The sequence below is a fragment of the Macrotis lagotis genome, chromosome 1, assembly GCF_037893015.1.
Source record: "Macrotis lagotis isolate mMagLag1 chromosome 1, bilby.v1.9.chrom.fasta, whole genome shotgun sequence".
Classification (NCBI taxonomy): domain Eukaryota; kingdom Metazoa; phylum Chordata; class Mammalia; order Peramelemorphia; family Peramelidae; genus Macrotis; species Macrotis lagotis.
Window position 1 is genome coordinate 562,672,527 of NC_133658.1, and position 13,268 is coordinate 562,685,794.

A 13,268-nucleotide genomic window follows, 5' to 3' on the forward strand; every position below is an offset into this window, starting at 1 on the left:
ATGCTTTTCTGATACATTCACTAATTTGCCCTTTATGCTTCAAGTAAGAATGAAAGATCAGCAGCAATCACTGGGCAAGAAGCAAATTAAAAAAAGGTCATGCTAAGATTTGGGAAATGGCAGGAAAGCTCACCCTACTGTATTTTAGAGCCTGTGCTGAGTCTGTCAGAATGACCTAGCACATTTTAAAATATTCGAATAAGATCAATAGCTGCTTTAATGCCAGGAGACCATTTCTCCATTAAGTTTCTATCTTATACCATGTATAATAAGCTGAGGTTTTAGGCAAGCACTAATTAGTGACTCAATCAGTTACAGATGCCAAAGAAGAACCTATGGAAATCAGTAAAGGATATCATCATTCTGGAGATTCTGCTGCAATGATACTGCAAAAGCTTTGGAAGAAAAAAAATTGACAGTCAAGAAAGAATGCATCTTTTAGTCCTCTGAGAAGCTACAGGATTATGGATTTTAAGTTGGAGTTTAGGAGTCCTATAGTCTCATACTCTATTTTTAAAATTAATTAATTTATTTTGAATTTTATAATTTTCCCCTTAATCTTACTTCTCTCCCCACTCCCCACAGAAGGCAGTCTGTTAGTATTTACATTGTTTCCATGGTATACTTGATCTAAGCTGAATGTGATGCAAGAGAAATCATATCCTAAAGAAAAAAAAATAAATTGTACTCTATTTTTTATTTTACAATTTTATTGATGTATGTTCAATAACATTCATTTCTGAATAAAGCACCCCTCTTACCCTAGAGCCAGATATAATAAGGGTAAGGTTAGTGATTGAACCAAAAATAGTGCTTTTTTATTAATTTTAGGCTATGGGGTTAAGTGACTTGTCCAAGATCATACAACTAGATAATTATTAAGTGTCTGAGATCAGATTTGAACTCAGGCACTCCTGACTTCAGGGCTGGTGCTCTATCCACTGTGCCACCAAAATAGTGCTTTTATAGAGCTCCCGTGAGATACTTCTGTCAATATAGATTAAACAGTTTCTCTACAATTTATGGTCTTAGGTGTGCCTGTTTCAGCAAGACATTAAGTGACACAACTGGTTTGTGTCAGATGTGTCAGAACTTGAACCCAAGTTCTTCTGACTCTGAGATCAGTTCTCTGTTCATGATATCACTCTGCCACATTAGGTAACAAAAGATAAGAAAGAAAAAAGAAATTTTAAAAAACACTTTGGGAAAACTTTCCAATGTATAAACCAACTCTGACACTACATGTAATGGTCCTCATCTCTTCAATGTCATCACTAAAAAAATTATTTAAAAAAATATTTCCTGGATGTCTTTTGTTTGTTCTTCGCAGGTATTTTAATTCTGTTCATCTCCAGAATAAACTATTTTTTCTGACAAACAAAAACACTAACACAAACATGCCTGACATAGTGACCATATCTATTAATTTTCTTTCTTAGTAAGCTCCTGCCTCTTTCCTGAAGGAAGAGTTCTGTCTCGTTGTATGTTTCCTGGAAATTTTGTTGCCAACCCCATCATTTTGTAGATGAGGAAACTGAAGGAAAAGGAGGTCTGGTCATTTGCCCATTGTTACACAAAGTGTGAACAAAAGAGCCAGGATTTGAACATGGTTCTTTCACTCTAAATCTAATTTCATTTCATCATGATGCTGTGATAGCTATATATATGTTTAATGTGCATACATTATATACACACATGTATAGGTGTGCATTATGTAAATAGGTTGTATATATGCATATGAATATATGTATTTGTATATATATGCAAATGTGTTATGTATAAATATAAAGTAGGCATATGTTTTTATACCACTATTAATGTGTATATATAGGCATATACTCATATGTGTTCCTGCGTATGCATATGCATGTAGTTGGGTAATTTCAGTCACGTCCACTTTTCTGTGACCCCATTTGGGGTTTTCTTGGTAAAGATACTGGAGTAGTTTTGCCATTCTTCTCCAGCTCATTTTGCAGATGAGGAAACTGAGACCAACAGGGTGAAGTGACTTGCCCAGGGTCGTACATCTAGTGAGTTCAGATTTGAACTCAGAAAAATGAGTCTGTCCATTGAACCCCCAGCTGCCCTCAACAAGGACAGAATCTTGAAATAATAGTATTTGCAGGAACTAGCTTGTAGAATTGAAGAACTGGAAAAGCCTCTGATCATATTGTCTGTCCCCTCCCTCTCTCTCTCCTTATATGTGGAACCTGAGGCACAAGAGAAGTAACTTGGTCAAGATCATTTGGTCATTGGTAGCACCTGAATTAAAATTCTGTTTCTTGACTTACAAGTGCAATTTCTTTTTTTTTTTTAAGTTTTTTTTTGGTAAGGCAATGATATATGCTCATTTATGCTTAAAACTGTCACCCATAGGAACCACATGAGTGAAGAACTTCACCACAGTCCTTCAGATCAGATTTTTTGACTATGCTGAATAAAAATGCAATTGATAGTGACATCAGACAGCATGAAGATACATTTCCATGATGCATTGTTTGCAAAATATTTTCATCATAAGAATTGAATTAAATAGCATAAGTTTTCCCCATAGTTAAATATTTGTAAATGACAGAGCTTAGGTCTAATGAAGGTTTTTTTTTTAATGTTTTTGCAAGGCAAATGGGGTTAAGTGGCTTGCCCAAGGCCACACAGCTAGGTAATTATTAAGTGTCTGAAACCGGATTTGAACCCAGGTACATCCTGACTCCAGGGCCGGTGCGTTATCCACTACGCCACCTAACCACCCCGGTCTAATGAAGTTTTGCAGATCTAACTCTGTTAGGGTGTTATTCACAAAAGGCTGGCCACCTGAATATGATTAAAGTAGGTATTTGAAACCCCTTTGAGAGGAAGGCCTGAAACTTGGGGGTTTTTCTTGTCTTTCTCCTTTCTCTTTATTCCCACAGCGATGGAGGATCTGAATGGGGTTTGGGATGGGGGAGATGGGTAGTATAGAGGAGGAGATGGGTAGTCATGCTCACTTCATTCTTTCCTAGTTCAAATCACTCTCCAGACTGCTCTATCTTCTCACCAACTCTACTTTCTTTACCTTCTGCGTTCAAGGTCCCCTTTATCCAATATTGGAATATAATCTCTCTCTCTTAGAGTCATGGTCATTTTGTTTTATTATATTAGTATAAAAAAATTAATAGAGTAATTGAAGTATGAGTTTAACAAATGCTCATCTATCTAGCTCCTGGGATAGGTAGGTGGCACTGGGTCTGAAGTCAGGAATACTCATCTTAGCTTTGTGACCCTGGGCAAGTCATTTAACCCTGCTTGCCCCTGTTTCCTCACCAATAAAATAAGCTGACAAAGGAAATGGAAAAACAATCCAATATCTTTGCCAAAAGATCCCCAAGCGGGGTTACAAAGAGTTAGAGAAAACTGAAAAACAACTGAACAACTAACTATGAAACCAAAAAGAATTATATCCAGGGAGGCCTTAAGATCCAACCTTTTTAGGTTTGTTGGAAGGGTAGCCTTAAAATTCTGAGTGTAATTAGGAAATCAAATATTAAGCTTGGAGCTAAAAGACTTTCTAATCTTAAATTAGAGATTTCAGAGGGAGACACTCCCCTCTGTTAGCAGAAAGTACAGGTTAACAAATGCACAATGTCAATGGAAAAAAATGTATTTTCATGGCTATTTTGTGTTCAAAAGTCTTTGTCTTCAGGAGTTGATGTCTCCCCCTTTTTTTGGGGGGGGAAACCCTACCATAGCTAAGGATTGAAAGAGTCTTTATATGGGGAAAACAAAGCTAAGTCTTTTTCTCTGGTCTAATAACTGACATGTGAGGGTCCTATTTTACTAAAAGAGGGGTAGTTTAAAGGTTTAAGCTAAAAGAGAGATAACAAAGCCCATCCTTTCTCTTAAAGCAGAGAGGTAGGATTTGGTGGAAAATTCTAGCTGAAGTCAGAAACTGGAAGATGCCAAGTCCAGCAAAGAAGGATGCCAAGAAAGAACAGTGGAGACCAAGTACAATAAAGCAGAAGGACGATACCATCAGAAGACACTGGTTGCTCATCAGTAATGTAGGTAGAATTTATCCTTCTATACATTTGTCCTGGTAATATGGATTTCCATGTGGGTTCTTCAAAGGGGTGTTCCTTCTAAATGTTCACTCTTCCCATGGATAATGAACATATTTGTAAAAGTGTGTACCACAGGTTTAGGGAAGAAATATTTTCTTATTACTATATTATTTCAGTAAATGACTTTGCTTTGAATTAATTGCACTAGCTATCTGACTGAATAGAAAAAATACTATATTAATAGGGGATTGTGAGTGATTGTTTTGAGAGTATACAAGCCTACAGAGGGTTTTGAATCTGAGAAAGCTTGTCTGGATAAAAACATTTTTGAGTTGAGAGTGGGAAGGTCCCATCTCGCACCACAGTGCTATGTATCAAAAAAGCTTTACACTGAAAGGAAAAAGGAGAGAAGAAATCTGTTTATATCTCTTCACCAAGTGAGACACTAAAAGGTCCCTACAAGGTAGGAAGAATAATAACAGTAAAGAAAGCCAAAAGTTTACAGGCACCAAAATTAAATGAGGTCAGTAAGTAAAATCCATGACCTTGGATGTCTATATACAAAGACAGAAAGCAGGTCCAAGTTATTTTCATAGCCTTTAATACAACTATACAGGGTAACAAACCAGATGAACCAGAGAACCGTATGTAAGGAAGTCTATTTGACCTCTTATATTGATAATATAATTATTTGGTAATATAATTAATAATATAATACCCATGATGGGGAAACTGCTCTGGAAGGACACACCTATTTAAAAGAAAAGAATCTCTTTTGGTTCTGCAATTGCTTTGATTCCTAGCTTTAAGGGAGAAAAATGGACAAAGTCAACTCTTCAGGTTGTTGAAAGGAAAATAAGTCTCTAGGTAAGCCAAGATAAGAGGAACAGGCAGTCTACATCATGTCCTCATCCCCAGTTTGCTATACTGGAGATTTCAGGTAGTTTCCCTTTTAATAAACTCTGGAATTCTCAGTTGAGCTAAATTACTTTACTCCTGATGAGAAACATACTTCATTTCAAATTGTCTGAAATATATTCTCCAATGTGTAATCTTTCTGGATTTCTGTTTTTGCTATCAACTTGGACAAATGGGTTTCTTTGCTTAAAAAAGAAAGAAATTAGATGGGTAACTGGGTTAGGGGGCGGGGGAGTGCCTGTTAATGAGACAGACTCATTTGAGGAAATCCAGGAACCAGAGAATACAGAGCATTTAATTGAAAATCAATGGAGGAAAAAATAAGCAACCTTGTTAATACATTATATTATAGAGTTAAAAAGGGAAATTTGGGATCACAAGTTGGGCATGGGGATATGCCTATATATCCATTGGTGCTGTCTCACTAATAAAAATAATTAGAGTTTCTTAGCTTGTCTTAATAATTTCAACATTCAAAAGGTAGAGGAAACCACAAAAAAAATATTTTAACCATGATTCTCATCAAAAGGAGAAACTGATTAGTGGGGAAGAACAGAATGGTGCCTTGGGGAAGAAATGGGTAAATGACTATTCCACCTTAGAATTTCTAATAGAAAAGGGGGGGAGGGGGGAAGGAAAGCCTGAAATTCAAACTGGATTTGTTGAAAAGAGAAAAAGAGATTGATAAAGATTAGATGGAGTACTGTGAACAAAAATTCACCAAAGGAATCAAACTAGGAGGGATGGGAAATTCTAAAGACAAAAAACAAAAGTTCTGATAAAGAGGAAAAAGTGGTTTGAATACTGGCCCCTTGTACTGTTGGATAAGTTAATTGAACTTTCTGGATTTTAGTTTTCTCCTCTGGAAAATGAAGGAGTTAGAATAGGTGACTTTAGAGTTAACTTCCAACTCTAGCTATGTTATCCTATAGATAATCTAATTTGATCAAAGGGAGATTGAGGTGAGGAATGTACTTTTTTGTCTTTCAGATTCTTGATTAGGTCTTAGGAATTTTCCTATCTTGGAAAAATCACTAAATTTTTTCTTAGAATTTTAGTTTGTTACTTTTATTATTCAGACAATCAATTAATTTTTTTTAATGTTAAATCATCCCTGCATTTCTTTTATAAAACCTGTTTGGTCATAATGCATAATTTTTGTAATCTCTGCCTAGTATTTTATTAAGGAATTTTGCAGCCATATTTATTAATTAAATGAATCTACAATTTTTTTGTCTGTTTTTACTCTTCCTTTAAAAAAGAGTTTGGTAGGATCCCTACTTTGTCTATTATTCCAAATAATTTATTTAATAGTGTAATTAGTTGGGGGCAGCTAGGTGGCACAGTGGATAGAGCACTGGCCCTGGAGTCAGGAGTACCTGAGTTCCAATCCAGTCTCAGACACTTAATAATTACCTAGCAGTGTGGCCTTGGGCAAGCACTTAACCCCATTGCCTTGCAAAAAAAACTAAAAATATATATATTGTAATTAGTTGATTTTTAAATGTTTGATAGGATTAGCTTACAAATCTGGTCCTGTTGCTTTTTTTTCTTTGGAAGCTCATTTATGGCTTGTTCAATTTCCTTTTCTAAAATAGGTCTATTTTGAGACAGCTAGGTGGTACAGAGGATAGAGTACCAGTCCTGGAGTCAGGAGGACCTGAGTTCAAATGTGATCTCTGACACTTAATACTTACTTAGCTTTGTGACCTTGAATAAGTCATTTAACCCCATTGCCTTGAAAAAAAAAATAAGTAAAATAAAATAGGTCTATTTAGATATTCTATTTCCTCTTTTTTTTCTTATCTAGGCAATCTATATTTTTTTGGTTTATTTATTTTGTTACAATAATCTTGCTGTGAGAGTAAACATAACCCCCCCCCCCAGAAAGATGAGAAACCTCAAGAATAGTGAGAGAGAGAAAAACAGTGTTCATCAGTCTGTTCAACAGCTGTCTCTGAGATGGGTTGTCTTCTTTATCATAAGTCCACCAGAGAAGTTGCTTCAATATTTTTCCCACAGCTGCTATTACCAGCTGTATTTTGCTCCACTCTATTCTTCCCCATTCTCATTTATTCTATGCTTTCTGTCCTTTCATCCAGTCCGTGTTTAGAAGTGTGTTGTATCTGAGTACCCTCTCCCACGATCTTCCCTCTCTTCTATCACCTACTCCTGCCTTCCCCTCTCCCCCCATTCCCCCTTATCCCATCCCTTTCCTCTCATTTTTCTCTATGGCAAGATAGATTTCTATACTCTATTAAGTGTGTCTGTTATTTCCTCTCAGCTATTTCTGATGGGAATGAAGGCTCACTCATTCCCCCTTGCCTCCCCCTGTTGTACTCCATTGTAAAAGCTTTTACTTGACTCTTATGTGAAATATCTTAGCCCCTTCTTCCTCTCCTTTGTCTTCCTCCCAATAATTTCCTTATTACCCATTGACTCCATCTTTTTACTTTATTATACCATTATATTCCACTCCTTCTTGTGCCTTATCCATATATATATGCTCCTTCTAACTGCTCTTATAAATGAAAAAGTTCATATGAGTTATCAGTATCTTCTTCCTATGCATGAGTACAAACAGTTCAACATCATTAAATTCCTCATAGTTAGTCCTTCTCATCCACCCCCTCTATGCTTCACCTGAGTCCTGTACTTGGAGATTAAACTTTCTGTTCAGATCTGGTTATTTCAATAGGAAAGTTTGAAAGTCCGTTGTTTCATTGAAAGTCCATCTTTTCCCCTGAAAGAGGATGTTCAGCTTTGCTGGGTAGTTGATTCCTGATTATAAAACAAGATCTTTTGTCTTCTGGAATATCATATTCCAAACCCTACAAGCCCTTAAAGTAGATGCTGCCAGATCCTGTGTAATCCTGAATATAGAGCCATGGTAGTTGAATTGTTTGTTACCTGGCAACTTTTAGTATTTTCTTTTTGACTTGGGAGTTTTGGAAATTTGGCTATAATATTCAAGGAAGTTTTTCTTTTGGAATCTCTTTCAGGAGGTGATTGGTAAATTCCCTCAATTTCTATTTTAATTTCTGCTTCTAGGATCTTAGGGCAATTCTGCTGTATTATTTCTTGAAAAATGAAGTCTAAGCTCTTTTCCTGATAAAGACTTTCAGGTAGCCCAATAATTTTTCTAGATCTGCTTTCGAGGTCAGTTGTTTTTTCCAATGAGATATTTCACATTTTCTTCTAATTTTTGTTTTTTAATATATAGTTTTATTTCTTCTTGATTTTTCACAAAGTCATCAGCTTCCTTTAGTTCCATTCTGCATTTGAAGGTGTTATTTTCTTCAGAGAACTTTTGTATCTCCTTTTCTAGCTGGCTAATTCTGCTTTTTAAGGCATTCTTTTCCTCATTTGCCTTTTGTATTGCTTTTTTCCATTTGGTCTAAACTGGTTTTTAACGTATTATTTTCTTCAGTAGTTTTTTGTATTTCTTTCACTGCTGACTTGGTTTTCATGATTTATCTGCCTCACTTTAATTTCTCCTCTGAATTTTTCCTCTATCTCCTTTAATTGCTTTTCAAAGTCATTTTTGAGCTCATTCATACCCTGAGCCCATTTTCTATTTCTCTTAGAGGTTTTGGTTATAGAAGCTTCGACTTGTCATCTTCTGAGTATGTATTTTGGTCCTCCATGGGACCAAATTAATTTTCTATGGTCACATTCTTTTTTTTTCTGTTATTTGCTCATTTCCTCAGCCTATGACTGATTTACCACACTTGGGGGGGGGGGGGTTTGGGGACAATCCACAGGGACCTTAATTCCTCCAAGGTCTTATGAGAGGCTTTGACTGCTCTCTTCCCTGTGCTCTGGTATGTAGATGACCAGAGGCCCTCCCCACTACCCTGGAGCTGTGGGGAGGGTCCCTGCTCGGTTGCAACCTGGACCTGAGTGTGGGCAAACAGTAGAGTCCTGCCCCAGGGAGAGCAGAGAGACCTCTGCAGTTCCCCTGACCCCCTTACCCACTTTGGGTTGAGAGCTCTGGAAGTGCTGGGTGGCTCTGCTGATACCCACATAGATTCTCACTGCAAGGGCTGCTCTGAGGCTGGTGCTCTACTCTGGTGCAGCAGATTTTCTCTCACCACTCCTCCAACTGTCCCTGGTGATTCTTGGGTCAAGAGGTCTGGGAAACCACCCCCTCTGCCATGGACTCCAGGCGCTGGGACTGCTACACTGCAGCTGTGCTGTGGCTGTGCTGTGGCTGGCCCTGCTGCTCTTTCCAACCCCTGGTCTGGTGAAACAGACCTTTCCTGGGGAATTTCTAAGTTGTCTTATACTTGGAAATTGTATCATTCAATCTTTCTGTGGGTTCTGCCCCTCTAAATTTTGGCCAGAGTCATAATTTGAGACTTTTGAAGTTTTTAGAAGAGCAATTTCTGGGAATTCCTACCTTCAAGCCTTCTTGGACCCCCTCCCCCCCCCAATCTATATGTTTTGTAAATATTCTTCCCATTGTGGAACTAATCCAATTATCAACTTGAAATTATACCCAAACTGTCTATATCCTTTGATCCAACAATATCACCACTGGGTCTATTTCCTAAGATGATTAAGGGAAAAAGGAAAAGTGTATATATATATATATATATATATATATATATATATATATATATATACACTCAATTACCTATAGCAGTTCTTTTGTGGTGTCAAATACCTAGAAAATGACCTTTGATTGGGGATTGGCTAAATAATTGTGATGTGTGAACTTTTTACTTATTTGTTTGGTTTTTTACTTATTTAGTGGTTTTTGCAAGGCAATGGGGTTAAGTGGCTTGTCCAAGGTCACACAGCTATTAAGTATCAAATGTCTGAGGCCAAATTTGAGCCCAGGCCCTCTTGACTCCAGGGCAGGTGTTCTTCCTATTGTATCATCTAGCTGCCCCATGAAGAATAGTCTTGAGGGAATACTACTGTGTATAAACAACTCAATGATCTTAGAAAATCATGGATAGATTTGCACAAAATAATGAAGAGTGAAATGAACAGACCCAAGGCAATGTTGAATACAGTAACAATTTCGAGCAACTAAGTCATTTTGACTACTATAAATATCCAAATTAACTACAAAGGACCTGTGAAAGAAGATACTATCTGCATCCAGAAAAAGATCTGGTAAATAGAAGTAGGTATAAAATCTTTTTATACACACACACACACACACACACACACACACAATTCTTGTCTAATGGCCATCTTTAGGATAGAAGGTGGGAAAAGAAAAAAGGGAAAAATTTACATGATGATAATTTTATTATGTATTTAAAAGGAAAATCAAGTTGTACATAATAGATTTTCAGTTTTTGTACAATCATTTTTTCTTATTTTACTGTTATTGAAAGGCTTGTTTTATTTCTTAAGTTCAGAATAAAATAATTTTTTTTTTTAAATTTAAGGCAATGGGGTTAAGTGATTTGCCCATGGTCACAAGCTAGGCAATTATTAAGTGTCTGAGGTCGGATTTAAATTCAAGTCCTCCTGACGCCAGGACCAGTGCTCTATCCACTATGCCATTCACTTTTGCAAACTGGGATCTTTTTGAACTTGAATTCAGCACTGTATGAAAATCTTTTCTGAGCTATTTCTGGCAGAACGTGGCAAATGTAACCTAATATGCTGGTAACAATTGTTGAAACAATGAGCACAATGACAACAAGAGCGAAACAGCAAGAAATGCAAGTAAAAAAAATCTATAACCACTATATACAGAAGCTCCCAGTTTTTGAGACCCACTTTTTTTTGGAAAAGGGTTTGTCTTATACATGGGGAAATATGGGCAATTAGCCTGGAAGATACTATCCAATCAAGGGAGAGGTCCCAGGAAAGGAAAGTACTTCTGAATTGTGAATTCCAAAACTAAAGTGATTATTTCAAGATGAAGAGGTCTCTGGGGAATGATGGAGAAGTCCAGAGTCCAGAATCCTAGTGATGGACTATTCCTTCACTGTAAACTAGGTTTGAGCTTGCTCAGTTTGCCTAATATGGAGCCCATTGCCTCCCCTATCAATGGATGGAGTTATTTCCATGATGGCTGTCAACATCTTTAAAAATAGTGTAGGCATGAGCTATCCCCACTCTTTCTGTCTTTTCAGCTATGTTCCTAGCTTCTGTGTCCATGAATTCAACTGATAAGAGGGGAAAGGGATTTGCCTGTGTCCTGATCTTTCTCTTTTACCCGAGAAATGGACCTAGGTTGTTTCTAGTCTGTGCTATTTATCTTAGGTTTTAAGTGCTGGAAGTAATTACCATAAAAGCAGAAGTTTGAGCTTTGGTGACCTTGGACCAAGGATTACAGGTGAGGTGGTTCAGCCAGCCAGGCCATCATAGAAATCCTGAGAAACCAGATTGCCTGAGACTCAAGAATATAGGGAATGTGATGGTGGCAGGGGGTGAGGAGGGTTGGACTCAGTACTTGGACTGTGCTCTAAGGGAACTGAGTTAAACTATGAACTTAATACCCTCCTTACCCCGCCAGAGATTGAAGTAGATTAGAAAGAGAATGATTATATCTCCTACTTATTAGGAGAAGTTAATTTGTATATTTGTGAATATGCCTTTGTAAATATGTCCTTATAAAAAGCTTCACTTTTTTCTTTTTTATTCATTTTTTCCCAAAAAAGGACATATACTTTTTGTCCCTTGCAATTTTTATTTATGATTTCTTGAAATATATCTCTAAAATAGACTTTTTTTTTTTAGTTTTTGCAAGGCAATGGGGTTAAGTGGCTTGCCCAAGGCCACACAGCTTAAGTGTCTGAGGCTAGATTTGAACTCAGGTACTCCTGACTCCAGGGCCAGTGCTCTATCCACAGTGCCACCTAGCTGCCCCTAAAATAGACTTTTAAAAATCCCATTGGGTTTCAAATGGAGATACTTGACTATGCCTTCAAACCCAAATCATTATTGCTTTTATTGAGTGGTCAAAAATGTCACCAGCCTAAACCTCTGTGATTCATTATTTAGTTTGATAGCTTAGAATATGTGTAAATAGCAATTGTTTTCTTTTCTGGCCATAAACTTTAAGGATATTCCCTTCCAAGAATGATAATTTTCTGATAGTAAATTAGGCTATCATTTGTCTCAATTCTTACCTAGCCCTTAGTCATTAAATGAGCAATGTCTCAATCAAACTGAGTCCTGGGAAAGACCTTAATTTGAAAAGGCAAAGATTCTCTACTGCAGCCAAGATCATGGACAGTTGTCCAGATTTATATATACTGGATGTTTAAAGCAGCTTCTAACACCAAATTTTTCTGATTTTTCAGGGCAAAATGGCTCAAACCAATTTATGAAGAAATTTTATAGTTCAAAATATATTCACAAAACATATATGACATATATATTACATATTATTATAGATGATTACCTGGACCCCTATTTTATTATCCTGTTTTTATTATTGATAAGATTCCATTGGGATAGGCACTATAAATTCTGACAGAAGACTTCAGAGCTGTGAACTGCAGATTATAAATTCACTTGCTTAACCATAGAAAGCTAACTGGATGGCTCTCCACTCTTATTTTTTATTGTTATGGTGACCAAAGCCCAGAATGGCAAAGATGACTCAGTTATATGGAAAGGGACCCTGGACTATTTTTTTTTTTGCCCTTCTGTCCTTTGTCTTTTCCTCTATTGCCCAACATGGGGAGATGGATCAATGAGTGACCCCTATTGCTGGATTGAGGTCTGCCCTACTATGGCCTGTTGGCCCATGTAGATGTTTTGACATCTACTTATCAGTCCCTGCTCATTGGCAGAAAGTTCAAGATAAGTCTGTTAAGGTCTGCTCACCAGCCCATTTTTCAACCAATAGTATCCTGTTTTATATGAGAACTCTTCTCAAAGGGTCAAAGGCAAGATCTACCAACCAATGAATTCCGTATTTTTGGTTTGCCTCATCTGTATTATCTAGGGATTAAGCACTATAAAACTAAGACCCTGAGGAAGGGGTCATCTCAGATCATGAGAAAGATCTGAGGTCCACTTCATTAGAGAGGACCATGAACTCTGTAATGAAGTGCCATTGGCTCAAAATTCTCCCTCAGTGGTTTTTCTTTCAGATTGGGCAATTATAATCTCCACAATACCTATATACATACAAATATGTGTGTTTACATAATACACATAGATACATATGAGTAAAGTATAAATCTATGTATGTGAATATAGATAGCTATATACTATACTCATATATATTATGTGTTCTCATATGTACTCTGTGTGTATATGAATATATATATATATGTGTGCATGTATATTGCTATATCTATATAGCACCTTGGGGAGAAACCAAGCCAA